Raw genomic sequence first — 16,031 nt, forward strand, 5'->3', positions numbered from 1 at the left:
TAAAAGAGAAGAACTTGGTCATTCTAGTTTTTGATTGGAATATATAGGATTAAGAGTTTATGTATTTCGGATTAAGAGTATTAAGAAAAACTAAGCTCAACACACAACCAGTACAGTTCTTGTAGCTCTCTGTAAAAGTAAAATTTGAATGGACATTAACTTTGAATGAAATTAAAAAAAAAATTTATAAAAAAAAGTAAAATTTGCAGTTCCTTGAACCTAAGTAAACTATTAGGCTTAGTACTAAACTAAATCATAAGGATTGAAATGAAAATATTAAAGAGGATCGTGACTCAATTCAATGAGAACTTAGCAATGCCGGTGAGTTGAGCAAAGCAAAGAACTGCTTGTTCTTTGTCAAGCCTCTCTTGAATATCTTTCTGCACAAAAAGAGTGATGCAACCCATTAGCTTATTCTTGACGTATTAGCCTATTTCCTGCAATCACCTTAGCTAGTCTCACTACCAAGACATGAATTTTGCCCCTTCCTTGAAGGATTCCCAGAAGCAGTCATAAAATAAAGTATTAATGAACACATAATAGAAAACCTAAAAATGAATTCAACCCTCTAATATGAAATTAGAGAAGCTGATGAGAAAAAAGGAAGACCTGAATTCACCCCAAAACTAAGTAGCTTTGTTGTTTAATCAAATCTCTCTGATGAGAAGTTGATACAGAAGCATCTCCTAAGAGCAAGTGTGGTCTTGCTCCAATCCCTCTCCCCCAGTATCTACGTGCACCCAGCCAAAACTGAGAAATGCAAAACTGATATAACTGAAACCCAAAATTGTATGAGAATTCAACCTATCCAATAACAACGAATTGGAGAAGCAAAAAAATATGAAGCAAAAACAAACATTCAATAAAAGCCTCAATCTTCGAAATTTTAAAACCCTCAGATCACGAAAGCTTTGGGGTAGGCTTACCTGAGAGAGAGGATTGAGTGCGAATTCCGGTACGGACAAAAACTCGTCTGCGAAGATGAAACCTCTGTCGCTGCGATCGAGCTGACAGAACCTCTCGTACAGAGAAACTATCTCCCGCTGCGAAACTACATAGGACAGACACAGATCAAAGTCAAATGGGAATCCTAAGGTTCGTGATTCACTGATGAAATCAAGGAACAGCGAGATCAAAAGAGAAAACAAAAACCCTAACAAAAACAAAAAAACATAGAAATCTAGGAAACAATCCTTCGATACAAAATGCTTTCTTTCCACCAATCTGAATACAGATCTTCTTTCCCCTCGCATCAAAATGAAATCACCACTCTCTCTCTCGCTCTCTCTGTTTCGACCGTACTTCCTCTAGAAACCACGAACGAAATCTACGTGTATTTGACTTGATTATAGAATGATGGCATCCCGCAAATCAGAGAAACATTAGGACAAAAGCGTCACTCCACTACAGGAAACCGGGCAACTGAGCTTTAGTATATTGTAAATATTAGTTATTACTTTTCAAATCAAGTAATTCATCTGTGAAAGTTGAACAGATGATTTGGTGGTCTGATTATTATCTATTGCTTTGAGCTATGTGATTGATTTATTATTGTTTTATGAACTGGTGTTCTTGTTATTATATCCTTGTTGTTTAGCACGGTCTTCATAGTTGTGAGATTTCTTGTCAAGTAGTTATGTGTTTCGGTTGTATTAGCTTTATATCTGTAACTTTCACTTTGGTATTGCCTGATGTCTAAAGTGAGTAATAGTTTGGTTGGGGTTGTTTGTGTTTGGTATTCTGTGAGTTTTGGGAGGCAAAGTGTTTTTGGGTGAGGATTTTTTTGGGGGGTTTTGGTGCAGGATAAAGTTTCTGAAGTTTTCACGTTTCTAGTAGTATATTACGAATTTTTCTTGGTTATTCCTGTTTTGGTTCTTCTTAGGATTGATATAAATGACTTCTCTGCTTTGTCATTTTCTTGAGATTTGGTTCTACTGATATTACTTTGGATATTGATAGTCTGGTATTGATTAAGGTTTATATTGGATGCTTGATATCATATGATTTTACTGATGTTCAGTTTGGGTAGTTGGTACATTTCTAGTCTTTGTTATCAGGTTGTCTGTGATTGTTGTGATGCACGCTGTTCTTAATTAAGGGATAAAGAGATTATATGATTTCTGTCTTTTGATATTGAGATTTATTTGTGACAACCTTCATGTGTCAGAATTTCGTTCCTTATGCCTTTGGACTTGTGAGGTTAAAGTGTTTCAAATTTGTTCACTATGCTAGGGTTTATCATATTGAGTTACTTTCATAATTTCTCTTCAATGTGTTTGTGGTCAAACGATGTCTATTTTTGTTTGCCCGATTTGTGCGGTGGGAGCACGAAAACTATATACTATTTAGAATCCTCTAGCCAGTAAGAGAGTGGTACTGGCAATGTGCACATTACTATTATGACGTGACTATGTGTGGCTCAATCATTTGGGTTGTGGTAACCCACTTTAGCTAACAGGTTTGCAGTGCCATTCCTAATACTATTTTAGTTAACAGGTCTGTGGTGGCATTCCCATATGATATTTAAATCCATGAGCATGCAGTGGCATATCGAATTGATTATGAGCTTGCAGTGGCAAGTTGTTGCCTATTGGCAAAATTGTTTGATCATCGTGTTGATCGTGTTTGGAAGTGGTGCGGTTTGGTTACCAAACCGATTATATCTCAGCGTAATTATGTTGTGGGATGGTGTTTCTGATAAAAGTCTGTACTTGGAAAGTGTTTCATTATTGCTATGATTTTATGAATCTTGTGGCTGTGAGGTTCGGGAATGATGTTATTGGCTTATTACTCGAGTCATTCACTGAGCGTGCTTTTTGCTCATTCCTCGTTTCTTTATGTTTGCATGTTCTTTTAGATTTCGGTTTCAGAAGAGTTTGGATTGTGAGCAGTGTAGAGTAGTATTTTCTTATTTTGGTCGACTCTTGTAAAAGAAAAGCACTTTTGTTTGTAAATAGCACTTCGAATCCTTTTGGGATCTAATTGCTAAATTAGTTCTGTTGCATGTGAACATGTTCTTTACCTTTTTATTTACAACAAATTTTCTTCCTGCTTTCATTCGTATTTAAATTTTAAATTCAGCAGGCAAAAATGCTTTGGTTTAAATTTTGGGCCGGGTCGTCACAGGTGCTGCTAGAATTGAGAATTGAAGCAATTCCAGAAAATCTTAATTGAGCATGAGACACAAGCTGAGCAAGTCTTTCTAGCCAAACACTAGTTAATTTATACTTGTTACTCTAATGATTTAATCATCTGCTAAATAAGGCATGTCATATTTACATTGGAGAGTTTGATATAGAATTGGGGTTTAGCTATGGTCTTCGGTACTTGTATATGGGTTTCCAGGTTTGTTTTTCTGTCTTAGGCTTGTAGTTTTTTATGGAATTGGTTGTACCCAAGTCTTTGTTTACATTCTTATCCTGTTAGTCATATCTTCAGGCCATTGATGGAGTTATTGACTTTCGTTTACTTGCATCACAAAGGGACTGAATTGTACCAAATAAAACATTGAATGCCCTGCAAAATCGGATCATTTGTCCTTTGATCTTGTGTCGGTCAGTGTAGTTGCGTTGTTGTCAGTTGTCACCAAGTAGAGGGGTGGTTTTTTTTTTTTTTTTGCCTGTATGGCACTATGCCAAAATCCTTATCAGACGACAGACAGAAACTGTTGTCTGATTTGGAGTGCCACCGTTGTAGAGCGAGCCATTGTCTGTTGAAAATTCAGACAACAGTGGAACACAGTTGTCTGATAAACAAACAGGCAACGGGTATGTGTTATAACTGTTGTGTGATGGCTCGACAGATGGCTCGGCAGATGCCATGCGCAGCTGCGCAGCAGTTGAAGCGCTGCCTTCAGACAACAGTGTCAGTTTTAAGCTGTTGTATGTTAAGCATGTCAGACAACATATTTTTATTTTGTCTGTCGTCTGATTGATCTTCAAACTTCAGTTCTTGGACTATATCTGTTGTGTGATTAACTTTAGGTCAACAGAGTTCAATTGATTCTGTTGTGTGATTAACTTTTACGACAACAGAGTTCAATTAATTCTGTTGTGTGATTAACTTTTAGGACAACAGAGTTCAATTAATTCTGTTGTCTGAGTATAAATTAGAAGACACTGATTTGTTAAAAATTGATGTGTGATATGATTGATTACAATGTGTTTTTGTCCTATTTTTGTTACCTGATCATTGTTTGATCAGAATTAGGCAAAATTAATGCTCTATTATTACCTAAATAATGGTACATCTAGATCGTTGATCAATTGGAAAGAAAGCACATTGCAAATGCTCAAATGAGTAATCAAACCTATTTCATATATCTCTTAATGTTAAAAGCATTTCCCAAAAGCTTATACAACTACGTAAAACATGCCACATATAGAGTTTGTGCAGGAACTTGGTTTCAATAGCCAACATATTGATACAAACTCTTGTCTTCCCACTATTCCAGGAACTTAGTCTGTGCAGCCATGGTGTCAAGCCTTTAAAGTTGAAGCGAGTGGTTTGCAACCAAAGACACCTCAGCCAAAAAAGCCAGTCCAGAACCTATATACAAACAAATAAGCTTCAGAAAGTTGAAAATCCTTTCTATCCATCAGAACACAACCTTCTGCATGCCATCCAAAAATGCATATATCCAATTGTTATGCTTATGATTTAAATATTGAAAGTTGCAAGTCAAGTTGTCCAAATAGAAGTCATATACATCTCTGAACTGTATATTAGTCAATTGCTACACTCTTAATATGACTAGAAATTGTACCCGCGCTTTGCTGCGGGTTTTGGAACTACAACGATATTATTTAAGGACTAAATTCAAAAACATAGAAAATAGAGTTGAAAACTATAGTGTCGTCATGCAGAAATAATTACATTTTCAGTTTTAACAGTTCGTACAAATGAAAAAAAGAAAAGAAAAAAGACTATTACTCAATTTGGAAAAATAATGACTATTACTCAGTTTTAGCAGTCCATATAAATGAAAAACAACGACTATTACTAAGAAGTTGCCAAAATTATTACACTTACCTATCATATTTGTATTATAAGCATCTGAATTTTCATGGGAAAAGAACCTTTCATTTACAATCACGTCAGAATTTTGTCGATCGTTTCTACTTCCCTCATCACAATAGTTAGATGCATTGTCATTTTCATTATTACTCTCGAAAGTCTGATTCTTTTTTATTAACACTGGCTCAGATGCTACAAACAAAATTTTAGTGATATCAACTATGTTAAATATGTAAATACAGCAGATGAATGCAAAAGGAATTTTATGTAAGTAATCCATCGATATAAACAATTTAAAGTTAATAATATATGGTTACCTTCTCTCCACCTTTTTGATTTTCTTCGACAATCCATGCTCATATTAGCAACATCACCTTCTGAAACTCTCCTTAGTTTCCTTTTTCCAGTGTTTGTTGACATCCTTGTATTCAAAGGACGATCATTTATCAATGAAGTTGTACATGATTTTAGCTGGAAAGATGCAAATCACTGATTATTCAAGTAAAAAATCATTCTTAGTCAAGAACAAACAGTTCATGATATATATGCCATCATCAAGAACAAACAGTAGAATAATCAATTCAAATCATCTCAGAAGCTCCAATATATCCAATAATTAATCAATTACATATGCATGATAGAAAATATAGAATCTAAATTAAAACCTCAGATGTCTTATATATGGTCATATAGGCAAATCAACTGTGGGCGAGTAGCATTGAGCTTGCAATGAAAAATATGGTCTGAAGGCAAATAAACTGCAAAATTCAACTAATCCATGTTCTTCAGCAGCATCATATACAGTACATCTTGTATATTTGATAAAGCTGATCATTTAGGTGAACATGAATAAAGAAAAGCCAAAACCTTATAGAATACAAATGGTATTAAAGAAAGAAATGTTTAACCATTTCTAAATGGTAGTTGAGTTATTGGAATTATGCCAAGAAATATTCAAATTATCAATCAATCAATGATGAAATTCATAGAAGATGTTTCTTATTTAATCATTATAGAAAACATAGTTATCACCTGTCAGCTATTCCAAGTCTAAATTGGTATCCACATCTATAATGAACAAAGTGAAGGGACATATAAAAGAGTACAAAAATCAAATGTAATTGAACTCTATCAAAACCCAACAACATATAAAAATGAACATTTTAATCATGAACATAAGACTAATCATCACTTAAAACTTTATCGCAGCAAAGATACGTCAATGTCTTGGTTTTCAAGTCCATGGCCAATTCGTCCTAAAGCTGTTTTATGGATTAATAGGTGTTTGATGAATCATAATCCGAAGCATGTGGCCTAGTAAGGTCAAAACAACGGGGTATCTCTACCTAATTGCCTAATGGAGTGGCCCTGTAATCCTAATATAAATCCTACTACAATAGGGTTGATCTATCATTGCTAGATTCACTCGTATGTACATATGCCCTATATATATTGATGACAGTTGTCATAAGCAATTCCATAAACTAAACATGGAAGAAACTTGATGGTTCTGGCAGCCTTGAATACTTGATGTACCACCTTACCCTATTTAAGTAACTTATTCTTTGCTGTATCAGAGAGTCCAGTAGCTGGTACCTGAGGTGATGGGAGCCACCATCTCTTGCTCTGACCTGGAGTTCTGTTTTGTCCTTCTGCCCTGCTACCACCTTCTACATACCCAAACTCAGTATCCACCATTGAATCAAGTGTTTCCTGCCAAATTGAAGATTAATGAGGTGAGCAGAAATTATCAGTTAATGTAAGCCAGGAAAAGAAAAAAAAAGTGCTATGAACATTGCTGGCATATAAGAGGCCACCTACAATAAGCATCGAGTCCAACTTCTTAAGTGCTGGAAGATTGATGTGTATATCTGCACGAGCTTTCGGAATCATAATCTGCACAAACAAGAATCAGATACAAATTGCTATATACATTATATATTATGCATATTGACAGTCTAATGTAGAGCTAATTGAAGTGAAAGATACCTCTACTGTCCGGCCATTAGCACCATTTTGCCTGGAAGGAACTAGCTCAACCATATAGTTGGTAGGAGAGAGTAACCAGTCCATTTCTCTTTGCCATTTTGTTTTCCTCTCTTCAGATAGTGGTTCCAGTTTCCACAGCTCTCCAAAAACCGTTGCTGCAAGTGCATTTTATATCCATATCAGAATCTAATGAATGGTCCATCAATTTCCATTTACTCCAATAATTCCTATGAGTATGCTGATTTTCCTAAAGTTTGTGAGGCTCATGAATCGCATGGCATAGGAATATAATGCATCATGTTTGAGTATTGTAGTTCATGTGTGAAAGTTGCAAATATGAAGCAAACTTGCTAAATTTGTGATGGCATTTGACAATGCTAAAGCAGTGCTGAGGCCCTTGTACCCTCCTGTAATATCTTCACCCAATAGCAGCTTTGCAAACTTTTCTTTCATTGCCTCCACATCTGTATACTTCCACGCGTTATAACCCAAAAGCATCTTTGCCAGAAGAACATGTGGAAGCATCATCATCTAGTGAGTCAGTTGCAAACCCATCTCCTTTACTTGTTCCGCTCTCATTCTCGAAAGATTGTACATTCAGAATGCAATTTTCAAGGCCATTGTATTTCATTATTCCTGAAAGTTTGATACCATCTCACAGTCATCAGCTACGAAAAATTGAAACTGCTGCTTAACACTTCAACTTCATCTGTTGTAAAACTTCACTGCCTTATACAACATATAACTCTGTAACCAATTAATGAAAGATTCTCGGGAGGAACAGATAACACTAAAGAAAAAAAAAAACTACAGATTAAATGGAATGACATCATCGACCCAATCAACAAATAGTTGCATTTAAAATGACTGACTAATGCAGTTATCTTCAAAAACTAGAATAATCCCAAAATTTTGGCATAATACAGTAGCAATAAATCATTACCATGCCTCCCAACTTATAGGCAAAACTAAAGTAAGGGACTGGATGTGTGAGGTGTTAGTACGAATGGCTAAATTCTTTCTTGCCACAAACTCATATGCATGTATGAAGTTATGATAGTATCTGCTTCTTCAACCCACCCTTTTCGCCGACTTCAATATCAAGAAACTGATTCATAAGCTTGCGAAGCGCAGCCCAGCAGGCATAGTAACCTTCATCAGTTAAGCACAACAAAACCAACCAAGAAATCAAACTCTTAACCAGTGATTAACTCCTGAGCTGTGAACTCTAATAAAAATAAATTCATACCGCGGTTAATAATGGGTGATCTTTTGACAGGGCTTCTCACAAATAAATGGACATAATCGTCTTTCATGTAACCCTTTTCACGCAGGACCTTAATCATAGCAAATTGAGTTCAAAGTTGGCAACTTTGTATCTAAACTCAGCATCACCAAACTTGTAAAGTTCAATTCTTTGGGTTTTTCTTCTAACCCAAAAAGAATGTGAGTAAAAATGAATATGCGATTCAACCTGTTTTTCCAAGATATGACCCAGGTATTAAGATAGAAGAAATTGAATAGAAAATTGAATAGACAGATCTATATCGATGAGATTCGTAAAACAGAAAGTAGATCAGAAAGGCTTATCAAACCAAGAGATTTGACGGAATAGAAAAAGAACAAAAATTGCCAATTATCGCTAGGAAGAACATGAAAAAGAATCATACCCAGAAATAAGCAGTGGGACTTCTTGAAATTGTGCAATCTCGTCGAGAGTTCACCTGAAACTAGTAGTGGATATCGGGTATTCTTCTACAAAACCCTAGATTCACGGCTGTTCTTAAGCAATCTTCTGCAAACCATCTTCCACCGCCCGTTCTCGCCTTTTCGGGAGCCTCAATAATAAGCTCGTTTTCTGGTAACTCACCCAAATCTTGCCATCGGAGGATGACCGGCGGCACTGCTTGTTCTTCATCAAGTTCCTGGCCCATGGCTGTGCAGTGTAAATCCGACTAATTGTGGAGACGAGAGTTAGGTCAATGAAATTTGGGTTTCAAATTGAGGGTTCGACCAATAGAGATTTGGTTGATTTCGGGGAATCTGAGATTGGGGTTTCCCTATTTGGGATTTCAGAATGAAAGAGAGAGGAAGACTATGATTTCTGGGTAAAGAAGAGAGTTGGATGAAGAAGAGAGCGAGAGAAGACTGAGAGTGAGACAGGGAGAGGAGCGATCTGAAGAGAGAGAGAGAGAGAGAGAGAGAGAGAGATAGAGAGAGAGAGAGAGTAGAACGTGAGAGAGGACATAGATTTCGCGAGAGAGATGGGGAGCTATGAGTGTTGGGCGTCTTGAGAGGAGATCGAGAGGTAATGAAAAACAGCAAGGCATTAACTTTGTTTAAATGCGCCCTCGGTTGTCTACGCATTAAGCAATAGCTTTGTTTTCTTTTTTTTTTAGTTACTCAGACAACGTATAGATACATTTACGTTGTCTGAATTGCTACATAGCTGAGGGAACAAAAGATGAAAATTTCCCGCTTGTGCAAATCAAAATGCCAGTTTTGGCGCTTAGGCTAGGCATTTCTCATTCACACAACAGAGATAGTTCATTATGTTGTAGGAAGTTGCAAGCATGACAAACCATTGAAGCCAAATTTGCTTGTTTTGGGGGGGAATGAATGTCATTTTGGAGACTTCTCCAAATTATGCCACTTACTTGCACAACGGCACATTAAAAACCATTGTATGATGATTTGCAAGTATACTCCTACAACACAAATAACTAAACTGTTGTACAATTTAGTGGCATCTAGGGTACAATTCGGAGCCAAATTTGAGTCCATCTAGAAGGGAAATCTGCCGCAATTTTTTTTTTGATTCACACAACATATTATTCTTGTAACCGTTGTGCAATGACCTTCTAAACAAAAACTTCAGAATGTTAACCACCTTATACAACGGAAGTTTAGTAAACATGTTGTGTGATTAACTTTTCTTCATCACACAACACTTTTTTTTTTTTCGTTGTCTAAAAAGTGTAGTGTGATGCAGTTTTTGGCATAGTGTGGTTTGCAACTTGTTCGGTATAGGATGGACAATTTGGGATCAGTTTTAATTTTAGGTATCTACACTTCAGATCACGGGCTTTGTGAAGTAGCTGAAAAGTTGGAAACTTTCTATTTGATGACGATATTGCATTCATGAGTTTCAACAATAAACTGGATTGAAGGGTTTGCACGGATGATTACAACTGCAGATTGGTTGCAACTTTCAATACAAGTTAATTAATAACAGCATAGTTATTTGTCTTAATTGTTTTGAGAACTCCCTTTGGTTTAATAGATGTGTGTTGAGATTTGCCAGTACAATTAAGTGACTTTGTTTTGTAAAGAAATCAGTTTTGATTAAGGAGTGATGTATTTAGCAGGCCTTGTTATTAAGAAAATGGAGGGGTTATGATGTTTATCTTGAAATTGCAGCTGGTTGAAAATGATAGGGTGAGGAATGGGAACAGAGAAGCACTTACATCTCTGAGGAAGATAGCTCGAAAACAAAAACTAGTGTTCCATCCCCTTTTGAGTCGATGATGAAGGAGATTGGGGGAGCTCAATCAAGACCCCTGGTGAAGGAGGTATGCCCCACCATGACACAAATGAGTGTACATGGATGATGTCCCCTGGAACTGATGTCTTTGCAAGGATTCCATTTCATGCTGCTCATACCATCTTGGAGAAAGGTTTTTTCTGAGGCCACTTTTTCTTAATGCAATTATTTGGACAGATAACCAATAGAGTTAGTAAGAAGTACACTACTGCTTGTGTCATTCTAAGAAATACTGTATTGAGACTTTGATCAGTTGTTCAAGAAGCTGGCATTGTCCATAATCAGTCATTTGTCTCATTCAGTCAATTACATACTATTTTGTCTCAGTTAGATGATCATACCTCGGAGTGTTATAAGAGAAACCAACACACCCGTTCGTTAGTTATATAACAATAACAATTAAAAAGATGTGAACTATTTACGTTGTCTTGGGCAGATGGACAGGTTTGGCGTACCATGGTCATTGAATCTGGCAAACGTACTTCTCACGGCGGCGATTCTGTTCTACGGCGACGTGAAGCTTTCAATTTTTTGTTTCATAAACCAAAGACTTCACAACTAATGTGATTCTTGTAAACTGAAGTCAGAATCAGAATAGTAGTAGTAGACAAATTATAGTACCTGAAAGTCAGAATCAGAATCAGAGTAGTAGTAGTAGTAGTAGTAGTAGAAGAGACGAGAATCAGAATCAAAATCAAAGTCAACTTTTGATATATAGGGGGGTGTATTGTATATGGAATTAGTGTAACTTTTTAAAGAAATCTATAGAATTTAAAAGTCTGGGTGTATTCAATATAGACTTTTAACAATCCATGAAAGTCTTGAGGTATTCAATTAGGATTTTTAAAGACTTCATGAATTCCACCAAAATCTAAAGGGTATTCAAATAGGACTTTTAAAAATGAATAAAAGTACAGAGATATTTAAAATATCATTCATACTTATGGAATTAGAAAATCATGGATAATCATGGACTTTGTAGTGTTAACTATACATACCAAACTCTAATAATTTTCCAGCCTCCAGACTAAAGATTTCAAAAAGTCTATCAAAGTTTCCTCTTCAAAAAAAAAAAAAAAAAAAAAGGTCTATCAAAGTTCTTCTCTCTACGCACGAAGAAGTTTGTCATTCATCATCTCTCTTTCTTAATTTTTTGTCTTTTGTCTAATCTTTTATGATATCAACCTTTTTTTGATACCCAACATGTTCATTGTAGTTGTTGAATGTGATTTTTGTTTTTTTGTTTTTGTTTTTTCAATTGTGATACTTCTAACCCTAATAGAAATAAAAATGATTTATGAAACTCTAAAACTCAAATATTGTGGTCTAACCCTAAGACCTTGAACTATACTAAATTTTATCTTATTAATTAATTATTCTCATTAATTTGAATTTATATTATGGTTTAAAAAATGGTTGAACAATTGAATTTCAATTGATTGATTATAGATCAAGACATTGACCAATATTGCTACAATATATGTTAATCAGCGAAAACAAAATTGATGAAAATAATTAACCATAAACATCAAGTGATCTATATTGTATATTTATGTTGTTGGGAGATTAGGAACGAGAACAAACTCCTAGACAAATATTTGAGTCAATTTCTATTAGAAGATACTGGAGCATTAAAGAGACAACAAGTTATTATTTTGTTTTGTGTTTGGGCTGCATTTGTTTTATTTTTTTTATTTTGTACATCTTAGGAAATCTGTAGAAGTCATTCATAATAAAGTATATAGATTTTCATGAATCAATAAAAGTCTGATGATAAAATCAATGGTTTTAAGAAATCCATAACAGTCTATCAACTTTTTAAAGAGTCTGTGGATTTTTTAAAAAGTATGTCATTCAAAAAAAGTCTGCACAAATCCAAATACAATACACCCTCCATACTTCATCAAAAATGCTTGAGATCCCAAATAATTTTACCAAATATTAATACCAAATGATATGGCAGGTGCCATATCATCAAACTATTTTTAGCATGTATTCTTATTTTATTTTTATTCTTTAAAATAAAAGGAGCAATAATTAAAAGTTATTGTTGTTTAATTAGAAAAATGTATATGATAAACAACAGACTAAGGAAGAAAGAACCCTAAACAAAACCCTTTAATCATGGAGACTTTAACATGCAATTGTAGAAAAAGGCTATCAATCAAAACATAAAAAATAGAATACGAAGTTGTGTGTGACTTAATTCATTAGTTGACCGGCAATTGAATAATGATCTATTATTATTAGTGGTGGTAGTTTTCATTCTAGAAATAGAGATATGCAGTGATGGAGCAATAATGATTTTCAATTGATAACCGGATCTATCTCTACTGGGTTTCATGTTCTTACATTGTTAAAAGAAGATAGAAATAGATGTACTACTATATATGCAGTTTACTAGATTTGATGTAATTTTTTATTTTTTTGGTTACAAGAGGGACCTAAAAGGCCCAAGTAAAAGCAAAGAAAAAGCTAAGAAGAGACAGTTCTCCTAGTTCTAGTTACAGTGGCAAGATCATCAAGGAAGGCTTCGATCAGTAGCATGGACAGGAGGATCCATAAATGTGATGAGGCCAGGCTCATGATCAATGTTGCATCTAGCCAAAGCTTCCGCGGTCATATTACATTCACGAAAGATGTGCATGAGATGGACATTCTGCATAGTGGCCATAAAGTTGCTGCATCCCTCGAGCAGAGATCCAAGAGGATGAGTAGGAAGATTTTGCTGCTATACTAACTAGACAAGAACAGCAGAGTCAGATTCAATTTCCAACATATGGATGTGCAGACTTGATGCTAACTTCAAACCATAAAAGAGACCCCAGGCTTCAGCCTCCAGAATCTCACCAACCCCTAAGTAAATTTGGAAGCCAATCACCCAATTCCCAATGTGGTCTTTGATGACTCCACCAGCCCCAATTTTACCAGATGTAGAATTTCGAGTGCCGTCAACATTTAGGTTGTAAAATTTTCAGGAGGTTTCTTCCAGGAAAGTCTGATAAGACTATACATATTGGAAACGCTAGTCTTGTAAATGGCATTTTTCCACTCCACAGCATAATCCCATATAAGTTTAGCAGGACAAGTAGGCATAGTAAATGAACTATCAAAGACTTGCTTATTCCTCCACTTCCAGATGAACCAACAAATAAAAACAAAAATGTTGCACCATTTGATATTGTTCTTGATAATGGTATGACAATGCAGTTGAGCAAGAATCCAACTGTTCCAATCCAGGGAGAAAGAATTAAGGATGGTACCAGATTTAATGAAGCATTTCCAAATGGCCATGGATCTGGGGCAATCTCTAAATAGGTGGAGTAGAGTTTCATCAGCAACATTGCACAAAGGGCATGTAGAAACAGTAGTAAAACCACGAGTGGCACGCTGGACATTGGTGAGAATTTTCTTATGCAGAACAGTCCAAATAAAGGTTTTTAACTTGGGAGGGGTATCAAGCTTCCAGATAACTTTCCAAAGGGGGTTCTGGGGACTAGAGTAATCAAAAATGGAATTGTATGCAGATTTAACAGTGAAGCATCCATTAGAGGTAGGGCCCCAAATTAGAGTATCCATACCACAACCAGATGTAATTTCTTTGCGCTATTCTCCTCCAGATTTCTTTGTTTTTATTTTTTATTGGGGGAGGTTAGCGTTAGAAACTTAGCAACACACACACCCTTTGGGGGGTATCCCAGCAGAGCCAGACTAATCCCTTCCAAACGCCACGGGGCATTAAGCACCCATTAGATGGCCACCAAGGCCTCATAGGGATTCGAAAGCCAGACCTAAGGGTTCTAGACTGGGACCTTCTACCACCCCACTATCCCTAGTGGTTATTTCTTTGTTTTTTTTATTCTACAGATTTAGTTGTTTGAGGAAAGTGATAGCAAATTTGGTTGTTTGGTGAACCGTGTTTTTTTTTTTTTTTGATGATTAATTAGTTTCTAAATAAAATCAATGAAATTTGTTGGAAATTATTAAATTAAATAATGCCAACTCAGATGCCACATAATTTGGTATTGATTTTTGGTATAATTTTTTGGTGTATGTAGCTCATATTTCATTAATGGAACCTTATTTCATTAAAAAAACATTAGTAAGTGGACATATCGAACAAATTCACGTGGCAATTCTGACAAAACAGATTTGTAAGGATGTTAAAACTCATACACTCACATCAATATTAAAATTATTCACACTAAGCAAACAAACAGTTTTAGAAACATTTGTGTTTGCTCTGTTTGTGTCAATTTGTTGGTTAGTGTTATTGGATGGAAGAATTTAATTAATTGCCCATGGTATCTAATGTCCAGACTTTATTTGTAGCTGGACATTTCGTTTACAGGGAATACATAGAATCTATACAGGTCTTGCGACACACAGAGCTTTATTTCTTGGCCATCTATTTTGGTCAAGAAAATTAATTGGTCTTTTTATGACATGCGCGCTTTGGGAGCTGGCACTTCACTTTGCTGGGAGTGACTGGGTTATCTTTACAAACCATTACTCTCATGTGGGTCAAATGATCTAATTATATGAACGTGTAGTGGATATTGGATATTGACTTGACAAACCATTTGAGGCAAAACTGAAAGCGAGTGGAACTGTTGGATTTTCTTTCTTAATGCTACTGTTATGCTTATGTCTAAAACTGGGTTTTCGAATTCAATAAATATGCTACTTGAGTTTAGGGTTGGTTGTAATACCTTCTTTGCTAACAATCTATTGTTTATTGATGAGGTTCAAAAAATAAAAAAAAATCCAACAAAGCAAATAGGAAGTAAAGACTTTTTTTGGTCAATGACTGTATTAGAAGATCCAAAGGATCAAGCAAAATACAAGAGGTACATAAGACCCCAGATAAAGAGGCACAAAAGGCCCCAGATAACAAAATACAAGAGGTACATAAGACCCCAGATAAAGAGGCACAAAGGCCCAGATACAGAGGCACACAGGCCCAGCAAATGAGGCACACAGGCCCAGCAAACATTTAAATAAGAAAACCCTACAGAAATAGCTATCAGGCCCCAAGAGGAAGACATCTCCCTTCTCAGAACCCTACTGCCGCCGATTCCATATCCTAGCTGGAAGAGAAATAGCCGCCATAGCACCATCTTGCCTCTTTCAACACCGGTTGGGACACACATAGGGCTCAAGAACGCCCATGAAGCACCGAGTAACCTAGCAGTGTGTGTTTGCCGAAGCAATCGAGCCACACGCAATTGGGGAACAAATAAACCGCCAACGGGCGTTAGATCGTTTAGGGGTGGTGTAGAACGAAGCAAATCTGGAATCCATAGTGACCAATTCCATCCAAGATGATATAGACTTATTAACAATAAAACAACGAGCACAAAGAAATTACTAACTATAGAGCAACTAGGAAGAACAAACCACCGGCAAGGCCCATAAACAGATGCTCGGCCTAACCACCACACATTCAGAGGCGCTGTGGCACACCAAACTGGTTGGCAGC

General features: G+C 36.0%; 1 long non-coding RNA gene across 1 annotated transcript; it reads left to right on the forward strand.

Moving 5' to 3' along the window:
* The first annotated feature begins 15,343 nt into the window (after window positions 1-15,343).
* On the forward strand, window positions 15,344-15,550 carry LOC112175706. Its single transcript, XR_002926592.1, has 2 exons — window positions 15,344-15,399; window positions 15,457-15,550. It is a non-coding gene; the product is annotated as an uncharacterized LOC112175706 (long non-coding RNA).
* Window positions 15,551-16,031: the final 481 nt, after the last annotated feature.

Source organism: Rosa chinensis, chromosome 1, assembly GCF_002994745.2.
Source record: "Rosa chinensis cultivar Old Blush chromosome 1, RchiOBHm-V2, whole genome shotgun sequence".
NCBI lineage: Eukaryota > Viridiplantae > Streptophyta > Magnoliopsida > Rosales > Rosaceae > Rosa > Rosa chinensis.